Here is an 18327-nt window from a genome sequence, read left to right as displayed (position 1 = left end):
GTGCCGGAATATATAGGAGTCATGGGTACTCCCTGGGTACTGGGCCACAATGTCAGTGATGTAAGTCTTGGCATTGCAGACCATCTGTATGTTGAGGGAGTAGTAGGACTTCCGATTGCGGAACATATACTCCGTGGCAGCTGGTGGGCAGATGGCGACGTGGGTGCAGTCTATGCATCCGAGTACATGAGGAAAATGTGCTACATTGTAGAATTGTAGCTTGGTCAAGTGCAATTCCTGTTGGCTGGTGGAAAATGTTATGTATCGGTGTAGCTGGGTCAGCATTGCGTCAACAAAAGTCTTGAGGCAGCGTGACATGGTGGGCTGGGATATCCCCCCAGCAGCCGCTACTATCCCCTGGAAGCTCCCAGAGGCCAGGAGGTGCAGGCTACACAATACCTGCACATGTGTAGGCACCGCATTGGTACGCCTTGTTGGGTGCTGCATCAGGGGGTCAAGGTCGTGTATGAGCTGGATTATCATTTCCCCATTTAGCCTGTATTTAGCATATATCTGCGCTCTTGTTTGCCCCAGCAAGGTCACCCGCTGGCGTAATATCCTCTCCTGGATCTGGCCTCTCCTCCGTGCTGCTCGCTGTAGCCTTCGGCGCCTCACGACCATGTACATTCCTGGCATTGTGGAACTCCTAATGCAGCTGCTGAATGTCCTTATGTGTGATTGGGCAGCCCTGAACCTGTTACTGATTGGCCAACTGTTTTTTGAATTTTTTTTTACATGGCTTTTATGGTTACCACCTGCTTTGAGTTGTCCTTAATTTGCGCCGCGCAAACTGCGATTTATGGGGTTTTCTCTATTTGCGGTATTTCATGAATACCGATTGCGATTGTTTAGCGAAACCGCTATTTATTTCGCATAATCCGTGGATAGTCGCATTTTCCGATTCGCTAGTGCTCTCCTACCGGGATTGTGCGATTATTATTGCGTATTCGCTATTATGTGTTTGCGATTTAATGATGAATGCCGATTACCGACATTGCGCCCGCAATTGCATTTTCGCAGCTATTGCGGGCGCAATTTAGCTTGATGAATCAGGCTGTAAGCTTCAAGATTTACACCACAAACTCATTATTGAAGGAGCATACGGATAGGCAGTAACATCCCTTACCAGACGGCGCTCGCATACCTACCATGACACAAACTGGGACATAGTCTCGTTCACAAGTTTCACAGTTAGAGCACGAAGGTCGCGTTGAAGAGGCAAACGTGCAGGCAGAAATGTGTGTTCATTTAGAATATTAACACATTTAACTACAGTGGTTTATATGTTAGTTGTGGTTACAATTTGTGAAAAGCACCAACAATATGTATTATATTTCTATTTCCAGCTTTGAAAAAGTCTAAATAAACGAAACACATGTTGGCTATTGTTTTGCTGGAAGTGTTGTTCCACAGAATAAATAAACTTCAAAAACTCAAAATGGAAATTGGATCTTACTAATTTTTGCGAAATAACGCCTACATGTTTCCTTACAAGGACATTTGATCTCGATTAGTGATATACTTGTGTTTACTAATATCCGATACTGTTGTGGATTAAAGCAACTGCTCAAAAAGGGTGCTGGGTGCAGGTCCATTGTATGTCTATATGATATACATTAGTTTTCTAATGTCTAAGGGCTACCTTAGGTAGCAGGGTGCCCGAACTGCGATTGCACCTCTGTATGTGTACAAAATGTGGACAATATTTGTTGACGCATCTCACTGACAACTTGACCTGGGTATAAGTATTGATACGAGGTGCAGTAAATTTCCCATTCGGGACCACTACTACCGCTTCTTTTCCTTCACAACAGTTTCATTGTTTAATTTTCAAAACGGCTACCTTTATTAAATTCTGAAGAAGTTGTCCAACCAGACATAAGAATTAATTCTCACATTAATATTTTGGCCGCTGTCATGCAGTCAGCTCACCTTGTTGAGTATTCTTCCACCCACCTTCAAAGCATACATACCATGAGTAAGATGTATTTGAGACCAGGCATATTCAGGAAATCAAGCTGTGTTGTAGTGAAAGAACCTTCATATTTTCCTTTGTGAGTCATAGTCACTACTGTTTTCTTGTCTGGATTGCCCTGCATTGATAACACTTCTCAGCAACTACTCTAAATCTCAGGTTATATCAATATTTACTAAACAGTCTAACCATAGCATCTCACCACCAAATGTGTTGGACCATACATCTGCAAAGTCACAGGGAACAACCTTGAATCGTGGAGAACATATTGCCTGCCAACTGTCAATCAAAGGTAATTTTTGTCTTTTTTACACACTGCCCTTTTCCATTTTATTTTCTCTGATTATGATGCTTCATCCTGGAGCTCTTTTAATTCGCTCAATGTTTGAACTGGCGTCAATAGAAAACAATTGACTTTCTCAATTTTCATTTTACATTTCTCTTGTTCATTTGAATTAATTGCAGCAGATTTAAAGGCACAATATTTTACCACTCTGTCTGCATACGTATTTCCAAGTGTGACCATATCAATCCCAGATTAATGAGCTGCAAATTTCCCCAATGAAAATTCTTTGGTAAGTTGTAATGATTCTAATGAGTTCAGAATGTGATTTCTATGTCTTACAGGGGTACGAGAGGGTGCCATAAAGCCCTTTTGTAACCTGGCTAAAATCAGCGACCACGCCAAAACCATACTGGCTGTCAGTGTAATTGTAACACTTAATGAATCAGGTACGCAATATGCTCTTGTGAACACAATCAGTTGTGCTGTAGTTACGTCAGACAAGTTTAATGCTTCCATAGTATTCAATATGATACAAGTTGCACATGCTGCTCAGATTGTACCAGAATGGTCTTTCAAACAACCCATCGACCAATCACAAATTGAATTTGATCAGCTTGTTCAAGTGGAACATCATGTATGTCTGGTCCTAGCTAAGTACACAATTCTGATGGGTGCACTATATCAAACGCTGTCTAACAGAAATTGGGTGAGTAAACCTTTGGGAGCACCCTGAGTCTGCATGCAGTGTCACCAAGCTCGCACTCAAGAGGATGTTACCGATCTCTGTGGATGGAGGGCTCCACAGATCTGGGAGGGTGGGTACCTGGACTGCAGCTTTTTTGGAATTCAAGGATCTTTACTGCTTGGCAGCCTACATGGATCTCATTGAGCCCCGCTCACCAGGTCTTTGTTCATTACATTTCGGAATGGAATGTTGCCGCTGCATACTTTTACTGTGAAGTGGCGTCACCCCCTTTGCGAAGCTGATGTGAATTGTCCATTTTGCCCTGAGACCACGGAATGTATTGATTATGTAATATTCTTCTGTCTGCAATATCATGCCTATAGGAGGGCGTGGATCTTGCCATTGAATCACAACCTGGGCGTTAGGGACTTCAGAATTACTTCAAAGATACTTAAGTTCAGTCCCTCCTATCTGATTGCTTGCGCTGTCTCCCATATCTTACTCTCAATGTGGAGATGTCAATTGAAAATTAGTGTCCTTGGTACCCCTACCTTCCCAACCTAAGGGAATTGTTTTTACCCTTTGCAATACCACATCTAAAGCTGCTTTTGTATGCACCTTGCCTGGTTTTAAATATGGACCAATCATTAGCACAATGAATGAAGTTTAACTATTTTTAACTTTGTATAACACTTGTGTGTTTGTTTTATTTTTGACTTTCTTGGCCTTCTTTTATTCCTTTTACTCCAACACTATAAGGATTTTAAAGGTCTTAGTGTATACGTGCACAGTATCACATGTGCTTTTCAGGATAATCGCTGAAAATAAAGATTTTCCTTGCTTGCTTGAAAAATCCGTCTATTCATGGTCACACTCTTCCTCAATGTCTTCATTTTCCTCCATTATGTTAGCAAGTGGCAAAAGTGTTGCAGGATTCAGATTGAAATATCAGCCGCCAAAATTATTTCCTCATACTTAGTAAGACAACTGTTTGTCAGATGCTGAGTTTGTGTGTGAGTCAGCAAAATTTCAACGGAATGAAAGACTAACACAATAAGTGTGTAGCCTATCACAATCTTTTCACTCCACTGAATTGCAAGACAAACTGCTGCGACTGACGTCAGACATCCAGGAAGTTTGGCAGCAGTTGGATCTATGTGGCAGGAAAATAAGCCACAGGTCTTTTGATTTCACCATGTTCTTGAACCAATACAGATAAAGTACACCCTTCCCTTTTATGGCAGAACAACAACATTTTTTTTATCTTCATAATTTGGCATTCCTAGAGCAGGTTTGCTATTGAGTTTATCTCTGAGCTTGGAAGAAGGCATTCATACATGTGTTGTCAAATGGCACTGGATCAGAAACATCACTGTGAGTCAGCCTCAGTAAAGGCTTTGCAATAAGGAAAACGTTTGGAATAATCCACTTCCTACTATAGATAACCTTACTTCTCTTTGGACTCTTGAAGTGTCACATTCAGGCAATAGGCGGTATGCATGTGGTAATTGGTGAAACTATATCTCCCAGAATTCCTAAAGATGACCTGTCCTACCTCTCTTTCTTTTTCCTGTTAATACACCTCTCTCCCACTTCCTGGTGCTTGTCACCTGGTCTCGATCTATTGTTGCCATCAGAGGAGCAGTTCTCATACTCCTGGACCCTGTTGTTTTTTGGAATTTCATGGAGAACTCGCCGCCAATTGTGGAACAGTTACGAGGTAGCGCTGGAGCGCGACCGCGTTAACTCCTGCCTTGGGATTTTCATAATACAGCCGTGTCGGTTGTTTTATTTTCTTTTTGTTTTGTTAACTGAAGGAAAGTCCAGCATAGGCTCTCGTGTTCAGAAGCGTTTTACACTGGAGTGCGAAGCCGTTTTTGTTTGTGGACTTTGACCCGCCGGGATTCACCGCACTGGAGTGCGAAGCTGGGTACTTTGATCTGCCAATAATTACCGCGCTGGGGCGCGAGGCATAATTCTTTGTTTTGTTTCTAGCCGCATATCAAATGAGCCGTTGAGAGGCTCGTAGTTCTTTTGTCTAGAAGAAATTCTCAGAACAAGAGCCACCACAGCTGGGATTGCATTTTTTACAACGAGCATTGTTGAACCAGTATTCATTTTGGGTTTTCTTCAACATTTATGCCTCTGCAGAACTTCTACTTGTAGATAAGTACATTAACCCTTGGCTCCTTTAAGTTGTCTTTACCAGGAGGGTTAGGCCACTATTTTCAAGCTTGATCTATTACTCTTGGTACAGCTAAGACTTATTTGTTTCTTTAATTTATTTTTGCCTTTTGTGCCTTTTTTCCTGGAACATATGTGGAGAATTCACTTGTAAGTTGGGCATATAGCAATTATATATATTTATATATACACGCATGAGGGAGGGTGAGGGCTACACTCATGTATGTGTGTTGTGTCTTATCTGCAGGTAACAAGGGCCAGTGTAGGAGTGAAGACTACAACTTCAAAGGGCACGCTATTGAGTGAATTGCTGCAACAACTTTATTGTTTTGTTTATCCCTTTTTTCCCTTTACCCTGCTGTGGCATAATCTGTGGAGGTTAAATATATATACAGTATGCAGCTAGGAGGTTTTTTAGATACCAGAGTAGTTAGGCGCACAACCTGAGTGTCCGCAAAGTGAATTGAAATGTAAAGTAGATGGTATAGGCAAAAGGGCGAGCGGTAATCCCTCTCAACCGCTCAGGGTTGGACCAAGATGATCCATACAAATAGCAAAACAACAAAACCCCTGCGCTATACAACCTTAGAACATTCTTAGTAATGCTAGTGTCACATCAACAATTTTTTCAGAGTAACTTGATTAGAGTCCCAATCCTCCAAATAGATATATCAAAGTTCAAAAAAGATGTTCCGTTCTTGGTGTGAAGTATCAGTATATTGTTCCTTTAATTAGGCCAACACGTGTTTCATCGCAGGGAACACACTGCGAATCTTCAGGGCCTCATGTGGGCACGGGCAAATTCGTGTTGGTTAGACCCGTACAAGGCGGTGCTTTAATCTTGCTTGTTTTTGGGTAATTAACGATCTTGGGGAACGCTGTCCGCGTGAAAATTGAGTCTGGATCGATAGTAGTAGGAGCTATAACCGGGAGGAGTCGATAACAGGCGGATACACCTTGTTTGTGTAATGCTCCCTCTTGAGGTTCCCGGCGCCGTTTGCCAAAGACGGTCTTTGGCAAACGGCGCCGGGAACCTCAAGAGGGAGCATTACACAAACAAGGTGTATCCGCCTTGTGAAAGCAGAGCACTACTCTGTTATCGACTCCTCCCGGTTATAGCTCCTACTACTATACATAACCTCTAAATCACAACAATTCAGTATTTTCAATGCATCTTAAAATAACAATACAACACCAAGATCTAACAATCTAACTCAAGACCTGCAGATAAAAATCACAAAACCAGAGTTCACACGTAGTGTAATTCATACTGAACACTCTCAAACTACAAATCCAACAACTCATTCGGACTAAGCCAAAATCCACTACAATACACCCAGGCCTATTGAAACTCCCCTCTGCTCGGGTACAGCTCGGAGAAACTGGCACACAGCTAAGAATCCAATTTAGCCAGGGCACACAAAATCCGAATTTTGGGTACTAAATTTTGGGATGCAGCCTATTTTTTCAAGAATTTGTTTCTCCTCCTGAGCAATGCTAGAAAATTGTATAATAATCAATCAGTCAGACAAAACTCTTCAATTCAAATATCAATAAAAAATAATGCAAATAATTTCCAATGGATCTTCATTATTTCTTCTGTTTCTTTCAGTCACTCAGTACTTTCTTCTATATTTTCATAATAAATTATTCTTATTCTTTTGCCTTGCCAACACGTGTTTCGTCCTGCTTTACAGCTTAAGGACTTCGTCAGGGCTAAGTCGTCCAGAATTGAGGTCTTTCAAATTGTTAGGCGTTAGAATGGATTTCCTGTGACGATATTCACGTTCTCCGCTATGTGTATTTTCTGTGAAGCCGGTACCTCCAGTCCAAAAGTTTTAGCGATCATTATCAACTTATCTCGGCATAGGGGAGTCTTTAAGGTAGCGGCGTCTACCTTAAAGACTCCCCTATGCCGAGACATATATATATAAATTCTTTATTCGGTTTGTTCACAATGGAAAAAACCATAAAAGAGCAGAAAATAACATACAATGCAAAAATACAGGTATTAGATAAAATTTCATATAAAATTCATTTCACAATAAAAAGATTAATCAAGATCTACAAGAATTAATCAAGATGTGCAAGAAGCCGCTCAAATTTAAGACTGACGAGAATTTTAAAGATTCTTTCTATGTTTCATGGTGTATTTTAGAAAACTACTAACAAAATAACAGACTTTTTCCGTTTCCAGCATTTGCAATCTTAGGAGAGCGGGTCTGCATTGTCTCAGCCCCCACGCTCTTAATATTGGTAAAAGCCAGATCTTTCTATGGGCTTGATGGTATTTACAAAGCAGGATCACATGCAGATTAGACTGTATTGAGAGACCATCACATGGGCAGGGGGGAAGTATGGCATTCCAGCAATTTTGTAATGGAAATGTGACCATTCTAAAAAAAGTATTTAGCCTGAATCTTGTGATTAGCATTCTCTCGTAGGTTGGTATTTGGAGTGCCAAATACGGATGAATGTCAAAGGCTACTTGAATCGTATTTGCATGAATAACCGCCGTTTTTGAGGAAATGGATGCGAGTCTTAAAGTTTCCAGGTGTCTTAAAGCTTTCTGTTTAAGATCTTTTTTCGAAATGTCTGTTACTGACACCGGGTCCAGATAGTAGTTCTCAGCACCTAGATCTTTGAAAAAGTTTCTGACATAAAGAAGCCATATTATTTTTGTAGAATTGTCCAAGTTCATTGAGTCTGAGATGATGGCTTGTGTGAGGGCGTTTTTGTCTGAATTCCAAATACGGCGCCACAGCATCAGCGGTTCTATTTTGATTAAGTCCTCTATATAAGGTATGGCTAGTTCTAGATGCATTGCATAGGTAGAGGTGCCTTTGGGGGTGGCTAGTAAAAATCTTAAAAAAACATTTTCAGCTTTCTGGATGGGACTGATGTCAGTGTAGCCCCAAACTCCCGCGCCATATGTTGCGATTGCCTGGCATTTGGCGTTGTAAATCTTGAGGAGCTCTACTGGCGGTCTTTTGCCTAGTCTCTGAGAAAAAGCTGTTAGGGCGGCAATTGCCCTCCTAAATAGATGTACCCTTGTGTTCACTGCTGGCTTCCAGCTAAGTTTGTCATCTATCATTACCCCTAAATAAGGGTACTGAGGGGTAGCTTCAAGCTTTTGATTGTTGAGGAGTATGGGATTTATTCTTTTTTGGCCTCTACCGATTGTCATTACAAACGTTTTTTTCACGTTCACCTTTAAATCGAGATTGCCCATGAATGAGGTGTACCTGGTTACTGCTTTCTGGAGTTCGCGGGAAGTTCTTGCAAGGATTACAGCATCGTCCGCGTAGAGCAGGGCAGGGATCAGGCGACGCTTTATACGTGGGAGGTCCTGGGCCCCCCTCAACATCTCCCCCTCCAAACCATTAGTGTAGAGTGAGAAGAGGAAGGGGGCCAGGACACATCCCTGCCTGACCCCACGCCCTACGCCAAACGGGGACGTCAGCTCTCCGTTTACGCCAAAACGCACTCTAGCTGTTGCTCCGGTATAAAGCTCTCTTAAAAGGTCTAAAAGGGGTTGATCTATTCCCAGTTGAGCTAGGACCTTCCACAGCTTTGTGTGCGAAACGCAGTCAAAAGCTGCGGAAAGGTCGACAAAGACCATATATATCTTGGTGGGGGTAGCCTGGGTATATTTGCCCATTATTAGGGTAAGATTTAAGACCTGCTCTAGTGTACCAAAGCCTTCGCGGAAGCCGAATTGGATATCGGAGATTATGCCCCGGTCCTCGCTCCACTGCTGGAGGCGCTCTAGGATCACTCTCCCCACTACCTTCCCGAGCGAATCCAGCAGTGATATGGGCCGGTAACATTTTGCGTCTTGCCGGTCCCCCTTTTTAAAAATGGGGACCATTATTGATTTAGTCCAAGAGGTTAGAATTCCCTCGTTCACTGCCGCTGTGCAGACTCTAGTTAGGATGGGGGCCCAGAGGTCTAGATTGTTTTTAAAGAAGTCCACTGGGACCCCATCCGGTCCTGGTGCCTTGCCTGACTTACTACTCTGGAGTGCATCCATAAGATCTGGAATAGCAAAAGGAACCAAAATGGGATAATGGGGCTTTGGAAGAGAAGGTTCTGTTTGTGAGGTATTTTTAAAAATCTCTTCGAAGTGGGAGACCCATGTGTTTTCATCAATTGCAACTTCTATTTTCGGGGTGCCTTTATCAGTAAGATAGGGGGTTCTGACTGTACGCCAGAAAAGCTCGCTGTTATTTGAGACTGCACCTTTATGGAGATCATCCCATAGTTTTTGCTTGAGTTGGGCAGTTCTCAGCTTTCTTTCCCCTATGTATTGGCGCCTTAAGAATTGGATCTGGGCTATATCTCGCGGTTTATTTTGAAGTGCGGATTTTAATTTTGTTAAAGCAACAGTGCAATTATGATTAAACCATTTCGGTTTTATCGAGCAGTTTCGGTTAGGCTTTGAAGTAAGTAGGTCCTTTATGGAATCCAAGATTAATTTAAAATTTATCAGGACTTCCTTATGGCTTGATGCAAGATCCAGGCACTTCACAATATTGGGGTAGGTCCGAGATATTAGTTTTTTCAATATCTCAGATGGATTAATTTTTGCCCACTTGATTGTGAAGCCATTGTGGTTACCAACCTGGATCTTGTTCTGCGTAAGAGTAGTCGCCATCTCCAACTTATGAGAAGAGTTGGATGGCATAGATATCTTTATTGTTAAGGCAGAATGATCACTAAGGGGAGTGAGAATGACCCTGAAATCTTTAGCTTTGTTCATGAGACTTGGGGAAAGGAAAATGAAGTCTACAGTGGTTTGATGCCCTCTGCCCACATACGTCGGAGTAAATCTATTTGGGTCTGCATCCTGATGGTTTACGATGTAAAGATCCAAGTCCGATAGGACGGTATTAATAAAGTTACCTAGTTTATTGTGGGCAAAGTGCGCTATTGGAGCGTTAAATTCGTCCACTATCCCGCAGCACAGTAGGTTGGAGGCTGTGCAGGGGTGGAGATTAAAGTCTCCGCCCCAAATTAGATGAGTTGCCTTATTTGCAGATCTACAGTGATAAATCTGTTTGAGTTTATCGCATAGGGTGGTAAGAAGAATTATGAAGTTTTCTTCCGATAAATTGTTATAACTATTGGTCAGAATGATTGTTTCTTTATTTGGAAGGGTTAGTGAGAGGATTTGGTGATTAGCGTCCTGGGAAAGTATGGCCACTTTGTTGAGGGATAGCGTATTTGAGATATAAATTGATAGCCCACCTTTTGGTCTGCCCATTGGGCTGGTTAATGCTGGGACAGAATAGGTTTTGTAGCCTTGTAGGTGTAGTTCTTCTACAGACCATGTCTCCTGAAGACAAATTACTTGGTATAGATTTAGGAACTCCTGCGCGGAACCATCCTCAACTTTAGTTCGGAGGCCTGCGGTGTTCCAAGAAAATACTGTGATTAGTGAGGAGTCACCGTTACATTCTTCTGTTGGAATTGTGGGTTCCTTATTTCTGGGATCTGGAGAAATTGTGAGAGACTGTGAGGAGGGAGGTACATGGGGATCATTTGCGAGAGTTTCTGTTAATGGTCAGTCGACCATTTCTAGGCCGCTGTACCTATTGTGTAGCGGGATATTATGCCATGGGTCCCACCGAGCTTGGTCTCTGTGAGGGGGCCGTTGAGTATAGGACCTTCTGTCGTCCCATCGTCCACCCTGATAACGTTGTCTTACTGTGTGCCAGGAGTAATCTGGCTCATATAAGTTGGGGGGGCCGTGGTAGCTAGAAATGGATAAGTCGTCCTGCCTGGGGAATGGGGCAGACCAAGGAGGCTCCTGCTCCTGTATAAAGCCACCCGCCTGCCTAAAAGGGTAAAAGAAGGAAAGTGGCTTGATCTTAATTCCTCCATTTGGGGTGATATCTTCCCATGCACAGACATAGTCTGCTATTCGTGGGTCCTCAAATGTAATTGTTATGCAATCCCCGGGGATGGTTTTTCTAGTGCTGCCCACCCACGGCACCCTGGCAACGGATCTAATTCTTCCACGCCAGGAAGATGGTATCGGGCGGTTGGTCTGGAGCCAATGCTGGGCCTTATTTTTTAAGGACCAGCTCGGTTCTGAAGTAAGATCTGTTAGTTCAGGTACTCCAGCCATGACCACTACATAGGGCGAGGCCTCAGGGGGGAAATCCGCTGGGAGTCTTGGAGGACCAGGATTCCTCGCGGGATTTCTCTTGGGCCTATCCGAAGGGGTTTTCGGTGGTGGAGGTAGAGGGAGGGTAGTTTTTGTTGTAGGTTTGTTTACATTCTCGACTGGAGTTTTGTTGGCGGTGCTACTAGGTACTGCCGGGGTGGCGGCAATTGTGGATGCCACACCTGGGGAGGTTAAAGTGATTATCTGCGGTGAGTTATTGGTGGTGGACAAGGCTGTTGCAGTATTTACTATTTTTGTTGGAATTGACGTATTTTTGTTAACGGGGGCATTTGGTGTAATTATCCGAAGAGTCTTTTGTTGTGGATTGGGCAAAAAAGGATTAGTACTAGCTGTATTGGTAGAAATTGATTTTTCGGTATTTTTTTCTCCTGTTTTTTGTTGGCATAGTGGGAGGATTAACTGTTGATTTTTTAGGAGTAAGGTAATTTGTGACTCTATAGTTAATAGTCGGTGTTCTAAGGGTTGTATTGCCTGTTTAACTATACTCGCTATACTGGTGAGGATTAGTTCCTGAGTCTCCGTAACCTTAGAGTCCACTTGGACTTGCTTACTGCAATGGAGGTCCAAGGCTTTCGGAGAGGCTAGTTCCTTCTCTGTCTGGTGGGCTGTCAATGGAATCTCTATTTGTGCTGACGTATCCCCATGATTTTGTGCGGTACTAGGTGGTAACGCCAGACTTTCCGATGAAAAGGGATTTCTGGGTGCCCTTTTCTTACTAATTGCTCCCTCCCTTCTGCCCCTTTCTATTCTTTTGTCTGTGGAGGAGGTTAATGAGGGTGTTGACGGAAGCAAATCTGGCGTTTTTTCTAGGTCGGAGCTGAGTTGAGAGTCCGCAAACTGGGATACTGACAAATCCACAGTGTTTGGCAAGCTGCGTCTCTCACGTATTGGCAGTATCACAGCGTTTGGGGGTCCCAGTGCAGGGGATCTGGCTTCCGCCAGGATACCTAATGAGGATCTTTTGGCGAATGCCAGATCTAAAGAGACCCTTTCTTCCATCATTGAAATGCTTTCATCTATGAGTGTGTTAGCCTTCGCTAGAAAGTCATCCATGGGGCCAAGCAATTTACCCACGGAGCTGGGGGCTTTGGTCTTAGTTTTGGATCCCCTCGTAAGAACCATTATTGTCCTTATTGAATTCGTTTGTGAAAGGGTCGGAGGGATCCGAATAAAGATATCAGGGGGGTGGCCCAGTCCAGTCTCTACCAGCCTCTAACGGCCTCAAACGGCCCGGTCTTTGCCCGGTCTTCGACCCGGGCTGCGTCCCGCGTGCGTCCCGCGGTACGGAAAGAGCCCCTCGTAAGTTAAAAGAGAAGGCTGGGGGCGTGGCCGCCGGGGGAAGAGGCAGCAGCTGTGAGCAGCTAAGGCTGCTGGGCCTCGCAGTCCCCCGGTAGGCTTGGCGCTGTGATTGGCCCCGCTGTACTCAACCTGGGAGCGGTGTTCTCACCACCGGCTGTGGGCGCTCACACCAGGGAGGACGGGGACGGGCAGGAGGTGAGCGGCACCCGCGGAGCGGGTGTCGCGAAAAGTGAATGCTCTGTGCTCCTAGCAAACCAAAGAATCCTCACGGCGTCAGGTATGGCCAGTTACACCCACTTTCTTTGCGGAGCTTAGCGCTGATGTAGACGAAGGCTGGGGGCGTGGCCGCCGGGGGAAGAGGCAGCAGCTGTGAGCAGCTAAGGCTGCTGGGCCTCGCAGTCCCCCGGTAGGCTTGGCGCTGTGATTGGCCCCGCTGTACTCAACCTGGGAGCGGTGTTCTCACCACCGGCTGTGGGCGCTCACACCAGGGAGGACGGGGACGGGCAGGAGGTGAGCGGCACCCGCGGAGCGGGTGTCGCGAAAAGTGGATGCTCTGTGCTCCTAGCAAACCAAAGAATCCTCACGGCGTCAGGTATGGCCAGTTACACCCACTTTCTTTGCGGAGCTTAGCGCTGATGTAGACGAAGGCTGGGGGCGTGGCCGCCGGGGGAAGAGGCAGCAGCTGTGAGCAGCTAAGGCTGCTGGGCCTCGCAGTCCCCCGGTAGGCTTGGCGCTGTGATTGGCCCCGCTGTACTCAACCTGGGAGCGGTGTTCTCACCACCGGCTGTGGGCGCTCACACCAGGGAGGACGGGGACGGGCAGGAGGTGAGCGGCACCCGCGGAGCGGGTGTCGCGAAAAGTGAATGCTCTGTGCTCCTAGAAAACCAAAGAATCCTCACGGCGTCAGGTATGGCCAGTTACACCCACTTTCTTTGCGGAGCTTAGCGCTGATGTAGACGAAGGCTGGGGGCGTGGCTGCCGGGGGAAGAGGCAGCAGCTGTGAACAGCTAAGGCTGCTGGGCCTCGCAGTCCCCCGGTAGGCTTGGCGCTGTGATTGGCCCCGCTGTACTCAACCTGGGAGCGGTGTTCTCACCACCGGCTGTGGGCGCTCACACCAGGGAGGACGGGGACGGGCAGGAGGTGAGCGGCACCCGCGGAGCGGGTGTCGCGAAAAGTGAATGCTCTGTGCTCCTAGCAAACCAAAGAATCCTCACGGCGTCAGGTATGGCCAGTTACACCCACTTTCTTTGCGGAGCTTAGCGCTGATGTAGACGAAGGCTGGGGGCGTGGCCGCTGGGGGAAGAGGCAGCAGCTGTGAGCAGCTAAGGCTGCTGGGCCTCGCAGTCCCCCGGTAGGCTTGGCGCTGTGATTGGCCCCGCTGTACTCAACCTGGGAGCGGTGTTCTCACCACCGGCTGTGGGCGCTCACACCAGGGAGGACGGGGACGGGCAGGAGGTGAGCGGCACCCGCGGAGCGGGTATTGCGAAAAGTGAATGCTCTGTGCTCCTAGCAAACCAAAGAATCCTCACGGCGTCAGGTATGGCCAGTTACACCCACTTTCTTTGCGGAGCTTAGCGCTGATGTAGACGAAGGCTGGGGGCGTGGCCGCCGGGGGAAGAGGCAGCAGCTGTGAGCAGCTAAGGCTGCTGGGCCTCGCAGTCCCCCGGTAGGCTTGGCGCTGTGATTGGCCCCGCTGTACTCAACCTGGGAGCGGTGTTCTCACCACCGGCTGTGGGCGCTCACACCAGGGAGGACGGGGACGGGCAGGAGGTGAGCGGCACCCGCGGAGCGGGTGTCGCGAAAAGTGAATGCTCTGTGCTTTTAGCAAACCAAAGAATCCTCACGGCGTCAGGTATGGCCAGTTACACCCCGAGAGTTATGCCGAGACATAATACCTTGCTACCGATATATGGAAAAGTCGATACAGATCTCTAAAATTTTTGGGACTGGAGGTACCGGCTGCAAACAAAATATACATAGCGGAGGCACTACCGATCAACTCGAATATATGTGGTGCTCTATTTAAGCCGCATCTGATTTTGCTAGATACCGCTACCTTAAAGACTCCCCTATGCCGAGACATAATACCTTGCTACCGATATATGGATACGTCGATAATGATCGCTAAAACGGAACCAAGTAGGTTTACCGCCTGATGATCAGAAGCTGCAAGAGACGGACTCTTGCCGTCTTGGAAGCGCTGGTGCCCATGAAGCGGCAACCCTGCAAGGAAGCGTTTTTCTTTGAATAAAGAAAACACACTTATTTTTACACGAGTTCACAATTTGTGCACTCCAACTTGAACTAAGGGCAGGACGCACCTTAGCGTGTGTGGACCACCCAGTTCAATATCACGGTCCTGACGAAAACCAATGAATAAATACAATGGTTGAAACATGTAGACCTTTTTAATTAATAGCATTTATCACATCTCACATAGCACACTTAGCTATTTTTATCAAACACTATTCTTAACACCAAAGTCTACCTAATTAGGCATAGGTGCTACACAATTTTTAACTAGGGTTCAAGCACTCAAGAATAAATACTTGCAGTGAGTAGTGTTGGCCCTTTTTAACTCACTTGTTTGATCGCCCTGAACACATAAAAGAAAAAATAACCAGCTCCACTGTAGTCAGGTGTCGCAGCACACCCTATAGGCACTCGGCCTATGGGGTGGGACCCCGATGATGAAGCATGTCACCAACCAGGTTGGTGAGTGAGGGGTCTTCTACAAGGATATGCATTATCCCTAAACAGGTGGGGGCACATTGTGCTGAATCAAGCACATAAGCCCATGTCTAGAGAAACCTTTTTTTCTCTCTGTTTCTGAGTGGATACTCCTCCATTGTTTTTGTAACTAACTCCGGGGACCAGGAGTTCCCAACTCACATAGATAAGTGTAAATTTTCCCTCACTCTCTCTTTTGTTATTGAATACAATATTCTAGTACCACATCATCTGAATATCGAAAACTGTTGATCAGGGCATTCATTGGGTCCTCATACTGTTAGACGTCCAACATGCTTTCCAATATCTGGGCTGCTGGAAGAATTAAGGAAACCATGGATTTCTGTGCATGTGGGAGCTGGGGTTCACTGACTCCTGCCAGTGGCACATGGCCAGTGTGTCATGGATCCTAACAGGAGCTTAACACAGGCCCCCGCAGCCCCCGCATTGCGGGGGACCCCGCGCTCCAGGGGCCCCCTCACTTTATCATTAAAAATGGTGCGCACGGGGGCGTGGCTAGCAGCCGATGAAAATGGACGCTTAGCTGCTGAGCTCCGTGTGAGAGGCACCCGTTTTTAAAAATCCGACCACTTATCCGTCCAGTAAGGAGAAACCGGGGCAAGAGCTGAGGTCCGGGACAGAGCGGCACATCCTCACGGAGTCAAGAGGTGCTACGAAAAGGTGGTCTGCGAGCGCCGAGCATCGGATCCGGTGGGCCTTCACGGCGACATCGCACCGCGGCCTGCCACATTTCTGTGGCCGAGCGGAAGTGCCGGTGAGACGGCTGCCGCGGTGCCGGAAGTGCCCCTTACTTTGGCCGTGAAGGAGAGCGACCATCTACAGACCCACTGCCGGCGTGGAATCATCAGCGGAGATATACCTCCGGTCCCCGGCAGCACACGAAGACACAGTGGCCCGGTGCGCACCCTCCGGAAACGGGAGAATTTACCGGCTGATGAGCCGAGATCACACCTTCCTGCTGTGTTGTACCCCCCCCCCCCGGCGGTGCGCCGTTGGCGGACGCGGCGGTGAACCCACAGCCCGCTGACACCACCTTGCAGGAAACAGTTGGACTGCCGTGGGTCAGACACGTGCAGGCGAACTTTCCCGACGCCCCTGCCCGGCATTGAGGCAATAAGACATACCTGCCCATGCTGGAGGTGTGGGCACAGACTGCGCACTGGTCCAAACATTCATGAGTCCAGTGGCCCACGCCAACAGACACCAATCATCAGCTGGTGGCGGCGGCACTGCTGTGTCCAGGAGGCCCCCCCACCGCTTGTCTGGACTGCCCCCACTAACGGTGTAGACTCTTGCCTGAGTGGGTTCGCCGCCATTGCTGCCTGCATTAGCACCGTCCTCACTGCCCCGATTTGCGCCACATGTTAGTTGGCGCCCACTGGCTGCTGCGGGGGATCTACTGGTGAGAACGCCGCACTGTGCCATTCATCTTACAGGCTTGACCCGGTCGCTCACTTCCCCCCCATATCAGCCTTGCGGAGGCGAGCCTTTCGGGAGGACACCATGGCTGGAAGAGGCCCAAGAAACCACTCTACGCAGGCCAAGTTAGATAAATATGCCTATGAGAAGAGCAGTTCACAACCTCCGGAAGGCCGCCCGTCTACGGGAAAAACACCTGACGGAGAGGGGGCCAAAAAAGTCACATTGGAGGACATAATGAAAGCACTCTCTGTGGTGCAGACGACGATTGGAACGATTTCAACAGACGTGTCATTACTAAGGGCGGACTTCCACAAAATGACGGAGCGAATCAAGGAAGTCGAAATAGTCACGAAGTCGCTGGTGGAGGACACGTCGGAACTGCAGACAGCAATGAAGCGACTTGAGACGGACAATAAACTCCTCAAAGACAAGCTGGACGACCAGGAGGGGCGCTCACGACGCAATAACGTACGAATTCTTGGTCTTCCAGAATCGGAGGGGACCCAGGCTATGGACTTATATATAGAAGATCTCATCAAAACCAAACTGCAGCCGAGGGGATTGTCGCACTTCTTTTCAGTGGAAAGAGCCCATAGGGTCCCGGATGGAAAATTCAAGCCGGGGGCGCCCCCAAGACCGGTCCTGGCCAGGTTGTTCAATTTCCGCGATAGAGACGCGATCCTGCAAGCGGCAAGAACATCTCAGCCACTCCGTGTTCACAACTCCACCCTCGCCTTCTTTCCAGACTACACTGCAGAGGTAGCCCGCCGTAGGAGGAGCTTCATGGGGGTCAAGAAGGAATTAAGGGCGCGTGAAATGCCCTACTCCATGCTATTCCCGACCCGGCTGCGAGTGGTAGCCGACAGTAAGACATGGTTCTTCGACTCGCCAGAGTCGGTGCATGATTGGCTGGAATGTTGGAGACAGGTGGGACCGCGACGCCTTACCAACGGAAATCACCATCGACAGCAGGAGGAAGACCACAAAGGATCTCAGGAGCAAGGCCTGGGAGGACGGCACCAATCACCTGGACCTGCGATGGAAGACAACGGACTGGAATAAGGCCTTTCACCTCTTTACTTTGACTGATATTACTGCAGTAACGATCAGTACCTGCGGCCCGGCTCTGGATGCTGGACTGCGGCAACCCCGGGGGAGCCAGTATGGGCTGCTGCCTCAACGGTCCTTGCACCCCGACAAGCAAGTACAATGGTTTGGGTTGGGGTAAAGCACTCTGCTAAGTTGGGGTGGCGGGCAGTTCTAAGTCCGTTAGGCAGGGAGGCAGGGAGGGGGGTGGGAAGGGAAGGGAAAGTTTTGCATTGTTTATGTTTGATTGCTATGGCAAGAATTGACACTAGGTACATACGGACTACACTACGAAAGGACAGCTGCAGCACAATTGAGGTAACAGGGACACGTATATCAGATTTGCACCTACACCATCACGGTCTTGGAGGCATTACACAACGACGATTCAGTGGCGCCTGGTATTGGCGGGCTGCCTGCACTCTTGACTATTGGACACACCTTAC

The sequence above is a fragment of the Lissotriton helveticus genome, chromosome 7 (genome assembly GCF_964261635.1).
Source record: "Lissotriton helveticus chromosome 7, aLisHel1.1, whole genome shotgun sequence".
In the NCBI taxonomy this organism is placed as follows: Eukaryota; Metazoa; Chordata; class Amphibia; order Caudata; family Salamandridae; genus Lissotriton; species Lissotriton helveticus.
The sequence above is the reverse complement of the archived record's forward strand: the minus strand, read 5'-3'. Positions refer to the sequence as shown.